The sequence below is a fragment of the Balaenoptera borealis genome (genome assembly GCF_965194805.1).
Source record: "Balaenoptera borealis genome assembly, chromosome: 19".
Taxonomy (NCBI): domain Eukaryota; kingdom Metazoa; phylum Chordata; class Mammalia; order Artiodactyla; family Balaenopteridae; genus Balaenoptera; species Balaenoptera borealis.
In genome coordinates, this window is record NC_138878.1 from 24,208,543 (window position 1) to 24,226,702 (window position 18,160).

At 37.4% G+C, this 18,160-nt stretch overlaps 1 long non-coding RNA gene across 1 annotated transcript in view; it reads right to left on the bottom strand.

The window, feature by feature from the left end:
• The window catches only part of LOC309617214, a 93,251-nt gene that overhangs the window by 14,863 nt on the left and 60,228 nt on the right, over nt 1-18,160 (bottom strand). Inside the window, exon 3 of the long non-coding RNA XR_014237802.1 lies at nt 1,663-1,702. This is a non-coding gene — a long non-coding RNA (uncharacterized lncRNA). The remainder of the gene's footprint in view (nt 1-1,662; nt 1,703-18,160) is intronic.

An 18,160-nucleotide genomic window follows, 5' to 3' on the forward strand; every position in this document is an offset into this window, starting at 1 on the left:
TGTATTGTCCACAGCTACATTCACTGCAAAGGCCAAGTCGTAGGGCTGACACAGACACCATAACGCAAAACCTAAAACCAACTGGCTCCTTGCAGAAAATGCTTGCTGACCCCTGCACATGTATCAGGTCCTGTTACATCACTAGTTGGTCTCAGAAATGGGGGATTAAGGTCAGGGTGTCTACTTCCTGAGGCCAGTATTGCAGAAGAAATAGTATAGGTAGTAATAAATAGACAAGTGATCCCAAAGTAGCATTGAATTTCCAGGTAGAAGACTTGAAAATGTTGGCATCCTCTTCAAAGTTAGTTGTTAGTAGTTAAAAAACAATATTTCAATTTGAAGAAGGGAATTTCAGTCAGATTGACTGGATATATTTAATTTGGGGCATCAGTGGGAAAAGGCAGAAACTTTTAGACGCTCATAAAAATGCAGAGCTCACATCTTAGGCCTTTCTGAAATCTCAGTACAGAAAAAGCCATTTATTTTTCATCAAATAATTACTGAGTACCCAGTGGTTTAAAAAAATATACTAGACCACTGAGTAGTCCTATAAGTGAAACTTAAAACTTGAAAATAGCTGTTTATTTTCTTTAAAAGCAAGATAAATGAATAAGTTTTAAAAAAATGTACACATATCATCTATAATGAAGTACAATTAATATCATTTAATAGTCATTTAACTTTTAATAGGTTACTTAACCTGCTAGTGACCCAGTATCATCATTTGTAAGATACAGATGATAAAGGTCATAATTCATAAGGTTGTAAGAATTAAAGGAGCTATTATATTTAAAAGTCATAAAACACTTTTTGGCATAGAGTAAATACGGAAAAACAAAAACAATCTATTTTTCTTGTTGTGAAGAGACGCACATTCAGATATATTACAATGGTTGTGGTAACCACAATCTCACTAATGTTCACATTCTCAATTATTCAGACTTGTCTCAAGGATGCAATTGGTGGTTGATAAAGGGAGAACACTGGTCTTACCTGGTGGAGATTTATTTTATTTTCTTATTCTGTTTGTCTTATGAAAAGAAAAAAGATGCCTTTATTTGGCATCTGCTTTTCATTTCTTACTTGTTGGTGGCCTGACCTCTTCTCTATACTTAGTTGTCTCCAGTCAAATTTATTTTCTTCTTCTTTCTCTACCTTTTCTTACTTTCCACAATACCAGAGTTTAGATGTCATACCTTAAAAGTGGGTCTAAATATTGTGACTGCACTGCATAAACTTTAAAGCACTGGTCAGATATTAACTTGTATTACTGCTTTGAGTCAACGAGAAAGTCCCTTGCCTTTTTGTCCCCCATCTAATACCACTTCCTGAGAGAGATGTGTGCTCTTAGAACATTCAGCTTTTCTCAACTTGGTCTTTTATCTTCTGATTTTATGCCTTTCCAATATTTATTGTGTGTAATTGGAAATCTGACCTTTATATACAGGAATCATTACAGTAGCTAAATAATGGAAAATAATAATACTTTACTTTCCATAGCATCTTATAAATATTAAATCAACTTTCACAGGCATTGTAAAGCTGGACTGTGAGCTTGAGGCCAGAGACCATATTTTATTTATTTTTGCAACCTAACAACTTGCTTCTTCATATCTAGCCATTAGCAGGTGCTTAATAATTTTAAAATGTAAATGTTCTTACCATAAAGGCCCTGTGTGGGATGCTTGTAGAGTACCATCTCCTGTATACAAATGAAAAATAAACTTATTAAAGCAAAGAGCACACAGAACTAGAATTTAGTTATTATAATTCATTATTAAAAACTCTTTCTACTAAATTAGGGCTTGCAAAACAAACAAAAACAAGAGGAGGGTTAGGGATTGCAAAACAAAGAAAAAGAAGAGGATGGTTTCTCATGGACATCCTCATGATGTCACTTTCAGTGACAGGGTGTTACAATGAATATTATTGTAAAAGAATGATAAGGCTTTAAAATGGACTGATATAGCCAATAGTGACATGAAGAAGTTTCTTGGATTAATAATTTTGATGGGACAAATAAGAAAGTCACACTGGAAAGAATATTGGTTGACTGATCCCTTACTTTAAACACCTATCTATCTATCTTTCCAAAGATTATGACAAGAAGAAGGGTCAAATAAATAATGACATTTCTTTACTTTAATGATAACTTGGAAACTCCACTTCCTGCAGATAGAATTTCAAAAGTTAAACCTCTTTTGGATTATTTTCTACAAAATTTCAGTCGCTCTATATACCCAAATAAGAGCTATCACTTGAGGAGGTAATGATAAAGTGGAGAGGACGACTCAGATTCAAAACCTATAATCCTGGAAAACTTACAAAATATGGAATTTTGGTCAGGACAGTTAGCGGAAAGTGAAACTGGATCTATGCAACCTTGAAATTTACATGGGTGAAGGAAAGAAACTGCAAGAAACAATATTATAGGTCCTAATCTTGGTTCATGGCACCATATTTACGAAGACAATTGTTACAACAGTGTGACCACATCTGAAATATTGTTGAAAAATAAAACCAGAGTGTGTGGGACTATAAGAGAGAATCACGGTATACCAAACCTATTAAAGGAGAAATCTGAAAATCTACAGAGGGGAGAAATGACATTCTTATGGAAGGGAGAAGTGATTCTTCTTATATGGAAAGACAAGAGGCTAGTCTGAATGGTGATAACTATTCATGATGCCTCCATAGTATCTACAGGAAAGGAAGACCAGAGGACTGGCCATCAGATGACTAAGCCCACTTGTATATTAGAGTATAATAAATATATGAAAGGAGTTGATTGACCTGATCAATATCTGGCAAACTTCAATATCCTCTGGAAAACTCAAAAATGGTATAAGAAACTGGGTTTGTATTTGAGTAATTGTGGTTTATTCAATGCATTTAAAATTTATTGTAACCTTAATGCACAGAATAAAATGACTTACATGGAATTTTTGTCAGCAGTAGCTAGAGAATGGGTAACTGACCATTCTGGTGGTGTAGTGGTAGTCCCGCACCTTGCTCTTCTTGTAGCATTTCTAAAAGAGCCCCCTGCAAAGATTCACCTCGATGACTACTATGTAAAACAAAAAAACATATTTTAGAGGAAATAATACCCACAGGACTAAAAAAAAAAAAAATGCCGCCACAAAGTGTAGAGTCTGCTCTTTCAGGGGAAAGTGCATTGAAACACGGTATATTTGTAATGGATGTTCTGTTCCCCTGCACAGAGGTGCCAGCTATACTGCCTATCACGCTAATGAAATATTAGAATGCTTTAGTAACAAACGTACAAAGCTTCAAATAAATACATTAAGTGCAAAAAAAGTCACTGATATTTACTCAGATGCAGGTGTTTCAATATTCACTTACATAACAAATCGCCGGCCACAGGCATTAGTTTCTGCAAAAATCCCCTGGGTCAATAATATGTTAAATGCACCAACATTCACATGATAGGGGTCCCAGAAGGAGAAAAGAGATAGGACCTGAGAAAATATTTGAAGATATAATAGCTGACAACTTCCCTAACATGGGAAAAGAAACAGTCACCCAAGTCCAGGAAGTGCAGAGTCCCAGGCAGGATAAACCCAAGGAGGAACATGTTGAGACACAGAGTGATCAAATTGACAAGACAAAGAAAATATTAAAAGCAACAAAGGAAAAGCAACAAATAACATACAAGGCAATTCCCATTAGGTTATCAGCTGATTTTTCAGCAGAAACTCTACAGGCCAGAGGGAGTGGCACAATATATTTAAAGTGATGAAAGGGAAGAACCTACAACCATGAATACTCTACCCAGCAAGGCTCTCATTCAGATTCAACAGAGAACTCAATAGCTTTACAGACAAGCAAAAGCTAAGAGAATTCAGCACCACCAGACCAACTTTGCAACAAATGTTAAAGGTACTTCTCTAGGCAGAAAAGAAAAGGCCACAAATAGAAACAAGAAAATTATGAAGGGGAAAGCTCACCAATAAAGGCAAACATACAGTAAAGGTAGAAACCATCCCCACACAAATATGCTATCACGACCAGCAATTACGAGGAGCATATAAATGTAGGGTATTGGAAATGCATGTGAAACTAAAAGACCAGCATTGTTTGAAACTTAAAACAATCTTATTTATATAGAGACTGCTATATCAAAACCTCATGGTAACCATAAACTGAAAATTTACAATAGATACACAAAGAATAAGGAATGCAAACACAACAGTAAAGTTAGTCATCAAATCACAAAAGAAGGGAAAAACCAAACAAGTCATGGAGATGTACTGTACAGCAATACGGATTATAATACTGTATTGCATATTTTTAAAAAAAGGGAAGAAAAAAGACCTACAAAAACAAGTCCAAAACCATTAACAAAATGGCAATAAGAACATACATATTGATAATTACCTTAAATGTAAATGGATTAAATGCTCCAACCAAAAGACACAGACTGGCTGAATGGATACATAAACAAGACCTGTATATATGCTGTCTACAAGAGACCCACTTCAGATCTAGGGACTCATACAGACTGAAAGTGAGGGGATGGAAAAAGGCATTCCATGCAAATGGAAATCAAAAGAAAGCTGGAGTAGCAATTCTCATATCAGGCAAAATAGACTTTAAAATAAAGACTTACAAGAGACAAAGAATGACACTACATAATGATAAAAGGATCAATCCAAGAAGAAGATATAACAATTGTAAATATATAAGTACCCAACATAGGAGCACCTCAATATATAAGGCAAATACTAACAGCCATAAAGGGAGAAATAATGAGCAGCTTTAACACCCGACTTTCATCAATGGACAGATCATCCAGAGAGAAAATTAATAAGGAAACATAAGCCTTAAATGGCACATTAGACCAGATGGACTTAATTGATATTTATAGAGCATTCCATCCAAAAATAGCAGAATACACATCATTCTTCTCAAGTGCACACAGAACTTTCCCCGGGATTGATCACATGCTGGGCCACAAAGTGACCCTTGGTAAATTTAAGAAAATTGAAATCATATCAAGCATCTTTTCTGACCACAACACTATGAGATTAGAAATCAACTACAAGAAAAATACTGCAAAAACACAAACACCTAGAGGATAAACAATATGCTACTAAACAACCAAGAGATCACTGAGGAAATCAAAGAGGAAATCAAAAAAATACCTAGAGACAAATGAAAATGAAAGCGTGATGATCCAAAACCTGTGGGACACAGGAAAAGCAGTTCTAAGAGGGAAGTTTATAACAATACTATCTTATATAGGAAACAAGAAAAATCCCAAATAAACAATCTAACTTTACACCTAAAGCAACCAGAGAAAGATGAACAAGCAAAACCCAAAATATAGAAGGAAAGAAATCATAAAGATCAGAGTAGAAATAAATAGAGATGAAGAAAACAGTAGAAATGATCAAGGAAACTAAAAGCTGGTTCTTTGAAAAGATAAACAAAATTGATGAACCTTTAGCCAAACTCACCAAGGAAAAAAGGGAAGAGGGCTCAAATCAATAAAATTAGAAATGAAAAAGGAGAAGTTACAATGGACACCACAGAAATACAAAGGATCATAAGAGACTACTATAAGCAGCTATATGCCAATAAAATGGACAACCTAGAAGAAATGGAAAAATTCTCAGAAAGATACAATCTCCCAAAACTGAACCAGGAAGAAATAGAAAATATGAACAGACCAATCACAAGCACTGAAATTGAAACTGTGATTTTAAAACTCCCATAAACAAAAGTCCAGAACCAGATGGCTTCACAGGTGAATTCTAGTAAACTTTTAGAGAAGAGTTAACACCTATCCTTTTGAAACAATTCTAAAACACTGCAGAGGAAGGAACACTCCCAAACTCACTCTTTGAGGACACCATCACCCTGATACCAAAACCAGACAAAGATGCCACACAAAAAAAGAAAATTACAGGCCAATATCACTGATGAACATAAACACAAAAATTCTCAACAAAATATGAGCAATCCAAATTCAACAGTACATTAAAAGAATCATGCTCCAAGGAGCTTCAAGATGGTGGAAGAGTAAGACGCGGAGATCACCTTCCTAACCACAAATACATCAGAAATACATCTACGTGTGGAACAACTCCTACAGAACACCTACTGAATGCTGGCAGAAGACCTCAGACTTCCCAAAAGGCAAGAAACTCCCCACGTACATGGGTAGGGCAAAAGAAAAAAGAAAAAACAGAGACAAAAGAATAGGGACGGGACCTGCACCAGTGGGAGGGAGCCATGAAGGAGGAAAGGTTTCCACACACTAGGAAGCCCCTTCGCAGGCAGAGACTGCAGGTGGTGGGGGGGGGAAGCTCCAGAGCCATGGAGGAGAGCGCAGCCACAGGGGTGCAGAGGGCAAAGCGGAGAGATTCCTGCACAGAGGATCGGTGCTGACCAGCACTCACCAGCCCGAGAGGCTTGTCTGCTCAGCCGCCGGGGCGGGTGGGGGCTGGGAGCTGAGGCTCGGGCTTCGGAGGTCGGATCGCAGGGAGAGGACTGGGGTTGGCTGCGTGAACACAGCATAAAGGGGCTATGGCGCCATGGCTAGCCTGGAGGGAGTCCGGGAAAATGTCTGGAGCTGCCGAAGAGGCAAGAGACTTTTTCTTGCCTCTTTGTTTCCTGGTGCGTGAGGAGAGGGGATTCAGAGCGCCGCTTAAAGGCGCCCCAGAGACGGGCGCGAGCCGTGGCTATCAGCGCGGACCCCAGAGACGGGCATGAGGCACTAAGGCTGCTGCTGCCGCCACCAAGAAGCCTGTGTGTGAGCACAGGCCACTCTCCATACCTCCCCTCCCGGGAGCTGGTGCAGCTCGCCACTGCCAGGGTCCCGTGATCCAGGGACAACTTCCCCGGGAGAACGCACGGCGCGCCTCAGGCTGCTGCAACGTCACGCCGGCCTCTGCCGCCGCAGGCTCGCCCCGCATCCGTACCCCTCCCTCCCCCCGGCCTGAGTGAGCCAGAGCCCCCGAAGCAGCTGCTCCTTTAACCCCATTCTGTCTGAGCGAAGAACAGACGCCGTCAGGCGACTTACACTCACAGACGGGGCCAAATCCAAAGCTGAACCCTAGGAGCTGTGCAAACAAAGAAGAGAGGGAAATTTCTCCAAACAGCCTCAGGAGCAGCGGATGAAATCACCACAATCAACTTGATGTACCCAGCATCTGTGGAATACCTGAATAGACAACGAATCATCCCAAATTGAGGAGGTGGACTTTGGGAGCAATGATATATATATATATATTTTCCCTTTTTCTCTTTTTGTGAGTGTGTATGTGTATGCTTCTGTGTGTGATTTTGTCTGTATAGCTTTGCTTTTACCATTTGTCCTAGGGTTCTGTCTGTCCATTTTTTTTTTTTTTTGGATAGTTTTTAGCACTTGTTATCATTGGTGGATTTGTTGGTTGGTTTGGTTGCTCTCTTCTTTCCTTTTTTTTTAATAAAAAAAATCTTTCTAATAATTATATTTTTTATTTTAATAACTTTTAAATTTAATTTAATTTTATCTTCTTTCTGTCTTTCTTTCTATTTTTCCTCTCTTTTATTCTGAGCTGTGTGGATGACAGGCCCTTGGTCCTCCAGCCAGGTGTCAGGGATGTGCCTCTGAGGTAGGAGAGCCAAGTTCAGGACACTGGTGCACAAGAGACCTCCCAGCTCCATGTAATATCAAACGGCGAAAATCTCCCAGAGATCTCCATCTCAACACCAAGACCCAGCTCCACTCAACGACCAGCAAGCTCCAGTGCTGGACACCCTATGCCAGCAACTAGCAAGACAGGAACACAACCCCATCCATTAGCAGAGGGGCTGCCTATAATCATAATAAGCCCAGAGACACCCCAAAACACACCACCAGATGTGGACCTGCCCACCTGAAAGGCAAGATCCAGCCTTATCCACCAGAACACAGGCACTAGTCCCCTCCACCAGGAAGCCTACATAACCCACTGAACCAACCTTAGCCACTGGGAACAGACAACAAAAACAAGGGAAACTACGAAGCTGCCGCCTGCAAAAAGGAGACCCCAAACACAGTAAGTTAAGCAAAATGAGAAGACAGAGAAACACACAGCAGATGAAGAGGCAAGGCAAAACCCCACCAGACCTAACAAATGAAGAGGAAATAGGCAGTCTACCTGATAAAGAATTCAGAATAATGACAGTAAAGATGATCCAAAATCTTGGAAATAGAATGGAGAGACTACAAGAAACGTTTAACAAGGACCTAGAAGAACTAAAGAGCAAACAAACAGTGATGAACAACACAATAAATGAAATTAAAAATTCTCTAGAAGGGATCAATAGCAGAATAACGGAGGCAGAAGAACGGATAAGTGACCTGGAGATAAAATAGTGGAAATAACTACCAAAGAGCAGGATAAAGAAAAAAGAATGAAAAGAATTGAGGACAGTCTCAGAGACCTCTGGGACAACATTAAACACACTAACATTCGAATTATAGGGGTCCCAGAAGAAGAAATGAAAAAGAAAGGGACTGAGAAAATATTTGAAGACATTAGAGTTGAAAAATTCCCTAATATGGGAAAGGAAATAGTTAATCAAGTCCAGGAAGCACAGAGAATCCCATACAGGATAAATCCAAGGAGAAACACGCCAAGACACATATTAATTAAACTATCAAAAATTAAAAGAAAAAATATTAAAAGCAGCAAGGGAAAAACAACAAATAACACACAAGGGAATCCCCATAAGGTTAACAGCTGATCTTTCAGCAGAAACTCTGCAAGCCAGAAGGGAGTGGCAGGACATATTTAAAGTGATGAAGGAGAAAAACCTACAACCAAGATTACTCTACCCAGCAAGGATCTCATTCAGAGTTGACAGAGAAATTAAAACCTTTACAGGCAAGCAAAAGCTAAGAGAATTCAGCACCACCAAACCAGCTTTACAACAAACGCTAAAGGAACTTCTCTAGGCAGGGAACACAAGAGAAGGAAAAGACCTACAATAACAAACTCAAAACAATTAAGAAGATGGTAAGAGGAACATACATATCGATAATTACCTTAAATGTAAATGGATTAAGTGCTCCCACCAAAAGACACAGACTGGCTGAATGGATACATAAACAAGACCCATATATATGCTGTCTACAAGAGACCCACTTCAGACTTAGGGACACAAACAGACTGAAAGTGAGGGGATGGAAAAACATATTCCATGCAAATGGAAATGAAAAGAAAGCTGGAGTAGCAATTCTCATATTAGACAAAATAGACTTTAAAACAAAAACTATTACAAGAGACAAAGAAGGACACTACATAATGATCAAGGGGGATCAATCCAAGAAGAAGATATAACAATTGTAAATATTTATGAACCCAACATAGGAGCACCTCAATACATAAGGCAAATACTAACAGCCATAAAAGGGGAAATCGACAGTAACACAATCATAGTAGGGGACTTTAACACCCCACTTTCACCAATGGACAGATCATCCAAAATGAAAATAAAAAAGGAAGCGCAAGCTTTAAATGATACATTAAACAAGATGGACTTAATTGATATTTATAGGACATTCAATCCAAAAACAACAGAATACACATTCTTATCAAGTGCTCATGGAACATTCTGCAGGATAGATCATATCTTGGGTCACAAATCAAGCCTTGATAAATTTAAGAAAACTGAAATCATATCAAGTATCTTTTCCGACCACAACGCTATGAGACTAGATATCAATTACAGGAAAAAATCTGTAAGAAATACAAACACATGGAGGCTAAACAATACACCACTTAAGAACCAAGAAAGCACTGCAGAATCAAAGAGGAAATCAAAAAATACCTAGAAACAAATGACAATGAAAACACAACTACCCAAAACCTATGGGATGCAGCAAAAGCAGTGCTAAGAGGGAAGTTTATAGCAATACAATCCTACCTTAAGAAACAAGAAACATCTCAAATAAACAACCTAACCTTACACCTAAAGCAATTAGAGAAAGAAGAACGAAAAATCCCCAAAGTTAGCAGAAGGAAAGAAATCATGAAGATCAGATAAGAAATAAATGAAAAATGAATGAAGGAAACAGTAGCAAAGATCACTAAAACTAAAAGCCGGTTCCTTGAGAAGATAAACAAAATTGATAAACCATTAGCCAGAGTCATCAAGAAAAAAAGGGAGAAGACACAAATCAACAGAATTAGAAGTGAAAAAGAAGTAACAACTGACACTGCAGAAATACAAAGGATCATGAGAGATTACTAAAAGCAACTACATGCCAATAAAATGGACAACCTGGAAGAAATGGACAAATTCATAGAAATGCACAACCTTCTGAGACTGAACCAGGAAGAAATAGAAAATATGAACAGACCAATCACAAGCACTGAAATTGAAACTGTGATTAAAAATCTTCCAACAAACGAAAGCCCAGGACCAGATGGCTTCACAGGCAAAATCTATCAAACATTTAGAGAAGAGCTAACACCTATCCTTCTCAAACTCTTCCAAAATATAGCAGAGGGAGGAACACTCCCAAACTCATTCTACGAGGCCACCATAACCCTGAAACCAAAACCAGACAAAGATGCCACAAAGAAAGAAAACTACTGGCCAATATCACTGATGAACATAGATGCAAAAATTCTCAACAGAATACTAGCAAACAGAATCCAACAGCACATTAAAAGCAAGTGGGATTTATCCCAGGAATGCAAGGATTTTTCAATATATGCAAATCAATCAATGTGATACACCATATTAACAAATTGAAGGATAAAATCCATGTGATCATCTCAATAGATGCAGAGAAAGCTTTTGACAAAATTCAACACCAATTTATGATAAAAACCCTCCAGAAAGTAGGCATAGAGGGAACTTAACATAATAAAGGCCATACATGACAAACCCACAGCCAACATCGTCCTCAATGGCGAAAAACTGAAACCATTTCCACTAAGATCAGGAACAAGACAAGGTTGCCCATTCTCACCACTATTATTCAACATACTTTTGGAAGTTTTAGTCACAGCAATCAGAGAAGAAAAAGAAATAAAAGGAATCCGAATCAGAAAAGAAGATGTAAAGCTGTCACTGCTTGCAGACGACATGATACTATACATAGAGAATCCTAAAGATGCTACCAGAAAACTACTAGAGCTAATCAATGAATATGGTAAAGTAGCAGGATACAAAATTAATGCACAGAAATCTGTTGCATTCCTATACACTAATGATGAAAAATCTGAAAGTGAAATTAAGAAAACACTCCCATTTACCACTGCAACATAAAGAATAAAATATCTAGGAATAAACCTACCTAAGCAGACAAAAGACCTGTATGCAGAAAACTATAAGACACTGATGAAAGAAATTAAAGATGATACAAATAGATGGAGAGATATCCCATGTTCTTGAATTGGAAGAGTCAACATTGTGAAAATGACTATACTACCCAAAGCAATCTACAGATTCAATGCAATCCCTATCAAATTAGCACTGGCATTTTCCACAGAACTAGAACAAAAAATTGCACAATTTGTATGGAAATACAAAAGACCCCGAATAGCCAAAGCAATTTTGAGAAAGAAAAACAGGAGCTGGAGGAATTATGCTCCCTGACTTCAGACTGTACTACAAAGCTACAGTAGTCAAGACAGTATGGTACTGGCACAAAACCAGAAATATAGATCAATGGAACAGGACAGAAAGCCCAGAGATAAACCCACGCACATATGGTCACCTTATCGTTGATAAAGGAGGCAAGAAGATCAGTGGAGAAAAGACAGCCTCTTCAATAAGTGGTGCTGGGAAAACTGGACAGCTACATGTAAAAGAATGAAATTAGAACACTCCCTAACACCATATACAAAAATAAACTCAAAATGGATTAAAGACCTAAATGTAAGGCCAGACACTATCATACTCCTAGAGGAAAACATAGGCAGAACACTCCATGACATAAATCAGAGCAAGATCCTTTTTGACCCACCTCCTAGAGAAATGGAAATAAAAACAAAAATAAACAAATGGGACCTAATGTAACTTAAAAGCTTTTGCACAGCAAAGGAAACCATAAACAAGAGGAAAAGACAACCCTCAGAATAGGAGAAAATATTTGCAAATGAAGCAACTGACAAAGGATTAATCTCCAAAATATACAGGCAGCTCATGCAGCTCAATATCAAAAAAACAACAACCCAATCCAAAAATGGGCAGAAGACCTAAATAGACATTTCTCCAAAGAAGATATACAGATTGCCAACAAACACATGAAAGAATGCTCAACATCATTAATCATTAGAGAAATGCAAATCAAAACTACAATGAGATATCATCTCACACCGGTCAGAATGGCCATCATCAAAAAATCTAGAAACAATAAATGCTGGAGAGGGTGTGGAGAAAAGGGAACCCTCTTGCACTGTTGGTGGGAATGTAAATTGATACAGCCACTATGGAGAACAGTATGGAGGTTCCTTAAAAAACTAAAAATAGAACTACCATACGACCCAGCAACCCCACTACTGGGCATATACCCTGAGAAAACTATAATTCAAAAAGAGTCATGTACCAAAATGTTCATTGCAGCTCTATTTACCATAGCCAGGACATGGAAGCAACCTAAGTGTCCATCAACAGATGAATGGATAAAGAAGATGTGACACATATATACAATGGAATATTACTCAGCCATAAAGAGGAACGAAATTGACTTATTTGTATTGAGGTGGATGGACCTAGAGTCTGTCATACAGAGTGAAGTAAGTCAGAAAGAGAAAAAGAAACACCGTGTGCTAACACATGTATATGGAATCTAAAAAAAAAAAAAAGTTCATGAAGAACCCTAGGGGCAAGATGGGAATAAAAACACAGACCTACTAGAGAATGGACTTGAGGATATGGGGAGGGGGAAGGGTAAGCTGGGACAAAGTGAGGGAGTGGCATGGACATTTATACACTACCAAACGTAAAATAGATAGCTAGTGGGAAGCAGCTGCATAGCACAGGGAGATCAGCTCGGTTCTTTGTGACCACCTAGACGGCTGGGATGGGGTGGTGGGAGGGAGGGAGATGCAAGAGGGAAGAGATATGGGGACATATGTATATGTATAACTGATTCACTTTGTTATAAAACATATCTGATTCACTTTGTTATAAAGCAGAAACTAACACTCCATTGTAAAGCAATTATACTCCAATAAAGATGTTAAAAAAAGAATCATGCTCCATGATCAAATGGGATTTATCCCAGGGATGAAAGGATTTTTCAGTATCCCCAAATCAATCAGTGTGAAACACCATGTTAAGAAATTGAATAATAAAAACCATATGATCATCTCAATAGATGCAGAAAAAGCTTTTGACAAAAATTCAACACCCATTTATGATGAATACTCTCCAGAAAGTGGGCATAGAGGGAACATACCTCAACACAATAAAGGCCATATATGACAAACCTATAGCCAACATCATATTCAGTGTTGAAAATCTGAAAGCATTTCCTCTAAGATCAGGAACAAGACAAGGTTGTCCACTCTCACCACTATTATTCAACATAGTTTTGGAATTCCTAGCTACGGCAATCAGAGAAGAAATAAAAGGAATCCAATTTGGAAAAGAAGAAGTAAAACTGTCACTATTTGCAGATGGCATGATACTATATATAGAAAATCCTAATGACACCACAAGAAAACTACTACAGCTCATCAACTAATTCGGTAGAGTTGCAGGATGAAAAATTAATACACAGAAATCTGTTGCATTTCTATACACTAACAATGAAAGATCAGAAAGAGAAATTAAAGAAACAGTCCAAAGCACCAGAAAGAATAAAATACCTAGGAATAAACCTACCTAAGGAGGCTAAAAGACCTGTACTCTGTAAACTTTAAGATGCTGATGAAAGAAATAGATGATGACACAAACAGATGGAAAGAGGCACCATGTTCTTGGATTGGAAGAATCAGTGTTGTCAAAATGACTGTACTATCCAAGGCAATGTACATATTCAATGAAATCCCTATCAAATTACCAATGGCATTTTTCACAGAACTAGAACAAAAAATTTTACAATTTGTATGGAGACACAAAAGACCCCGAATAGCCAAAGCAATTTTGAGAAAGAGGAACAGAGCTGGAGGTATTATGCTCCCTTGTTTCAGACTATTCTACAATGCTACAGTTATCAAAACAGTATGAAATGGGCAGAAAAACAGAAACATAGAGCAATAGAACAGAATAGAGAGCCCTGAGATAAACCTACACACTTATGGTCAATTAATCTACAATAAAGGATGCAAGAATACACAATAGAGGAAAGACAGTCTTTTCAATAAGTGGTGCTGGGAAAACTGGAGAGCTACATGTAAAAGAAGGAAATTAGAACATTTTCTCACACCATATACAAAAATAAACTCAAAATGGTTAAAGATTTAAACGTAAGACTGTTAACTATGAAACTCCTAGAAAAAACATAGGTAGAACACACTCTTTGACATAAATCGCAGCAATATCTTTTTTGATCCATTTCCTAGAGTAATGGAAATAAAAACAAAAATAAACTAATGGGACCTAATTAATCTCAAAAGCTTTTGCACAGCAAAGGAAACCATAAACAAAATGAAGAGACAGCACATAGAATGGGGGAAAATATTTGCAAATGATATGACCAAAAAGAAATTAATCTCCAAAATTTACAATGAGCTCATGCAGCTCACGTTAAAAAAAAAAAAAAAGGGCAGAAGACCTGAATAGGCATTTCTCTGAAGAAGACATACAGATGGCCAATAGGCACATGAAAAGATGTTCAACATCACTAATTATTAAAGAAATGCAAATCAAAACTACAATGAGATATCACCTCATACCAGTCAGAATGGCCATCATCAAAAAGCCTACAAACAGTAAGTGCTCTAGAGGGTGTGGAGAAAAGGGACCTTCCTACACTGTTGCTGGAAATGTAAATTGGTACAGTCACTATGGAGAACAGTATGGAGGTTCCTTAAAAAACTGAAAATAGAGCTACCATATGATTCAGCAATCCCACTCCTGGGCATGTTTCTGGAGAAAAACATGGTTCAAAAAGATACATGCACCCCAGTGTTCATTGCAACACTGTTTACAATAGCCAGGACATGGAAGCAACCTAAATATCCATCAAACAGTTGAATGGATAAAGAAGATGTGGTACATGTATACAATGGAATATTACTCAGCCATAAAAAAGAATGCAATAATGCCATTTGCAGCAACATGGATGCAACTAGAGATCATCATACTAAGTTAAGTAAGTCAGACAGAAAGACAAATATCATATGATACCGCTTATATGTAGAATCTACAAAAATGATACACATGAACTTATTTAGGAAACAGACTCACAGACTTAAAAAACAATCTCATGGTTACCAAAGGGGAAAGGTGGGGGGGAGGGATAAATTGGGAGTTCAGAATTGACATATACACACTACTATATTTAAAATAGATAACCAACAAGGACCTAGTGTATAGCACAGGGAACTCTGCTCAATATTCTCTAATAACCAAAATGGGAAAAGAGTTTTAAAAACAACAGATATATATATATATGTATAATTGAATCACTTTGCTGTACACCTGACACTAACACAACATTGCAAATCAACTATAGTCCAATGTAAAATAAAATTTTTTTAAAAGGCAGTTACATTAGAGTTTAGGCTTTCTTCAAGAACCAGACACCACCCTTATCTGCAAATAAAATAATATTTCTGTGTCCCCTGTTTCCCCCATGAAAGTAACAGAAAATTTCCATGAAAATGGAAAACAAAACGATTTACCGTGTTGAGTTGGAAAAAAGTGTCAGAGTAATCCCTACCTCCTTCTCCATCTTTGAATCTGCATAAGTTTATATCAGCTACATTTACTGAGAACTTATATATGCCAAGCATGATATCATATCCTAGGGATAAAGAGGTCAATAAGATGTGACACCGATATGCAAGAACCTTACAGTAAACTGAGGAAGACAGACAATACTGAGTATCTATTTTGGAATACTTTTAAACTAATAAAATTAGAAAAAATAATAGAGATTTAGTGCGTATTTTAAATTTGACAAGTCAGCAAAATGTCTCCTCAGACAAATCTTTGGAGAGTTGAATGGAGAACCTTTTCCTCATCATCACACTATTTTCTCTTTAGAATACTCATCATGATGCCTAAGCAAAACTTGTCAAGGATCCACTACTTAGGGTGAAACAGCACAAGGAAGAAAAGGGAAAAATATCAGGGAGCAGTGAGTTCTTTCAGGGAAGAAAATTTGAAAGCCTGGTGGGGAAACCAAAAGAGGGCAAGAATGATTGTTAACTCCAAATAGAAAGTCATATCCATAGAGTTTTTAAAAATTCATTAATTACTGTAATACAAAGCAGCAAAAGCATAGGTACTTAATTAATATTCACTGAACAAATGAATATGTAAATTTTGTGGCTGGAGGAGTAAAGCAATAAAATCCCCCTATCAACCTGTTGAGGATAACAGACATTTCTCCATTTAAGGATTCTTCAACTTTAATCAATAAGTTGGACTTTCTGAAGAAAAAAAATTGAGACGATTACTACATTAGACATGAATGAAAGTTGGCTTTAGAAACACTGGATACATGGAGTAATTTTGTTGTTGCTTGTTTGTTTCCCCTGGCCATTGGTATTGATTTATACAATGATAAAAACACGTATGCAAACTCATAAATATGTGTGGTAGACTAATTCCCCACCCCACCTCTCAAGATGTTGGAATCCTAATCTCAGAAACCTGTGACTGTTACTTTTCAGTGCAAAAGCTCTTTGCAGATGTGATTTAGCTTAAGAACCTGAGATGGGGGAACTATAAGCTAATATGCTTTAAGCCACCACATTTGTGGCAATTCGGTACAGTAACAATAAAAAAATACAGTTGACCAACATTTAAACATTGTAAACTTTATATTTAGGCATGGGTATCCTGTATCTTTTGAAAATAAAAATATCTGATAACCCCCAACCTTCTACCCATATACCTGCATGGAAACAATTGAAAGGCGTAGAGTCCTTTTCAGCAGGTGCATGAGAACTAAAACCATCAGTTACCCTCTTGAGAAATTATTCCCAGCAGCCCCACATATTAATGTAACCTGCATGGTCCCTGTGGAATTTGAGTCATAATCCCATTAGGGCATTATTAGAAACTTAAGGGTATGAATAGGGTAACTGTTATTTACAACCCTGTGAAAACATGAAGAATAAAATGAGCATCAAGAATAAGAGATGCTAGCGGAGGAGGCAGAAGTATTTGAGATGTTCTACAAGGTCATTTTGTTCTGTTTGCCAAGATATTTTCCATAATTTCTACCAACTAACTGATACTTGGCTCTCATGCACCCATCTCCTTTGTACAAAAAACCACGTTGAAATAAAGTATAATCATTTGTTGGATACACCATGCCATTTCCTGCCTTATTGTCTTTGAATGTGCTTTTTCCCCCATATGGGATGTTCTTTCCTTTTATTCTTGTCAGACTTCATTCAAAACCAAAATGAAGATTCAGTGCTGTGCATATTTTTTGGGAAGCAGTAGCGTGCTCTTGAGTCCCAACCTCAGTTCTTCTTTCCTCACTTATCAATGAGTCCAGGTTTCATAAGATAGGATCAAATAAAATGCATGTATTCTAATAATGTCCTTATTGGTCATTACTTTATATTCAACATGCATGCCTTGATTTGTTTATTCATAAATATTAAGCATCTTATATATGCTAGACATTGTATAAGGCACTAGTGACATAATCTTGAAAAAATACAGATCATTCTATCCTAGAGCTTAGGGCAGAATTCAATGATGATGTAAAGCTCATTTTCCATCTTTATAACCACAGTACTAACACAGTGCCTGAGACATAAAGTATCGATGAATATTTGAAGGAAGGAAAGAAGAAAAAAGAGTGAGAAAATGGGAGAAGAAAAGGGAAAGAGAGGAACGAAGAATGAGAAATAGGGAGAGATGAGAGAGAAATAGGAGAGGGAAGAAGAGGCAGAGAAAGAACAGGGAATGAGTTCCCTGAATACCAAGTTCTCCCAGCCAAAATTTGGGCGGGAGCTGGCCCTGAAAAAGAAAAATAAGCAAGTTTCTATAGAATATGCATAGCTGCCATCTTGAC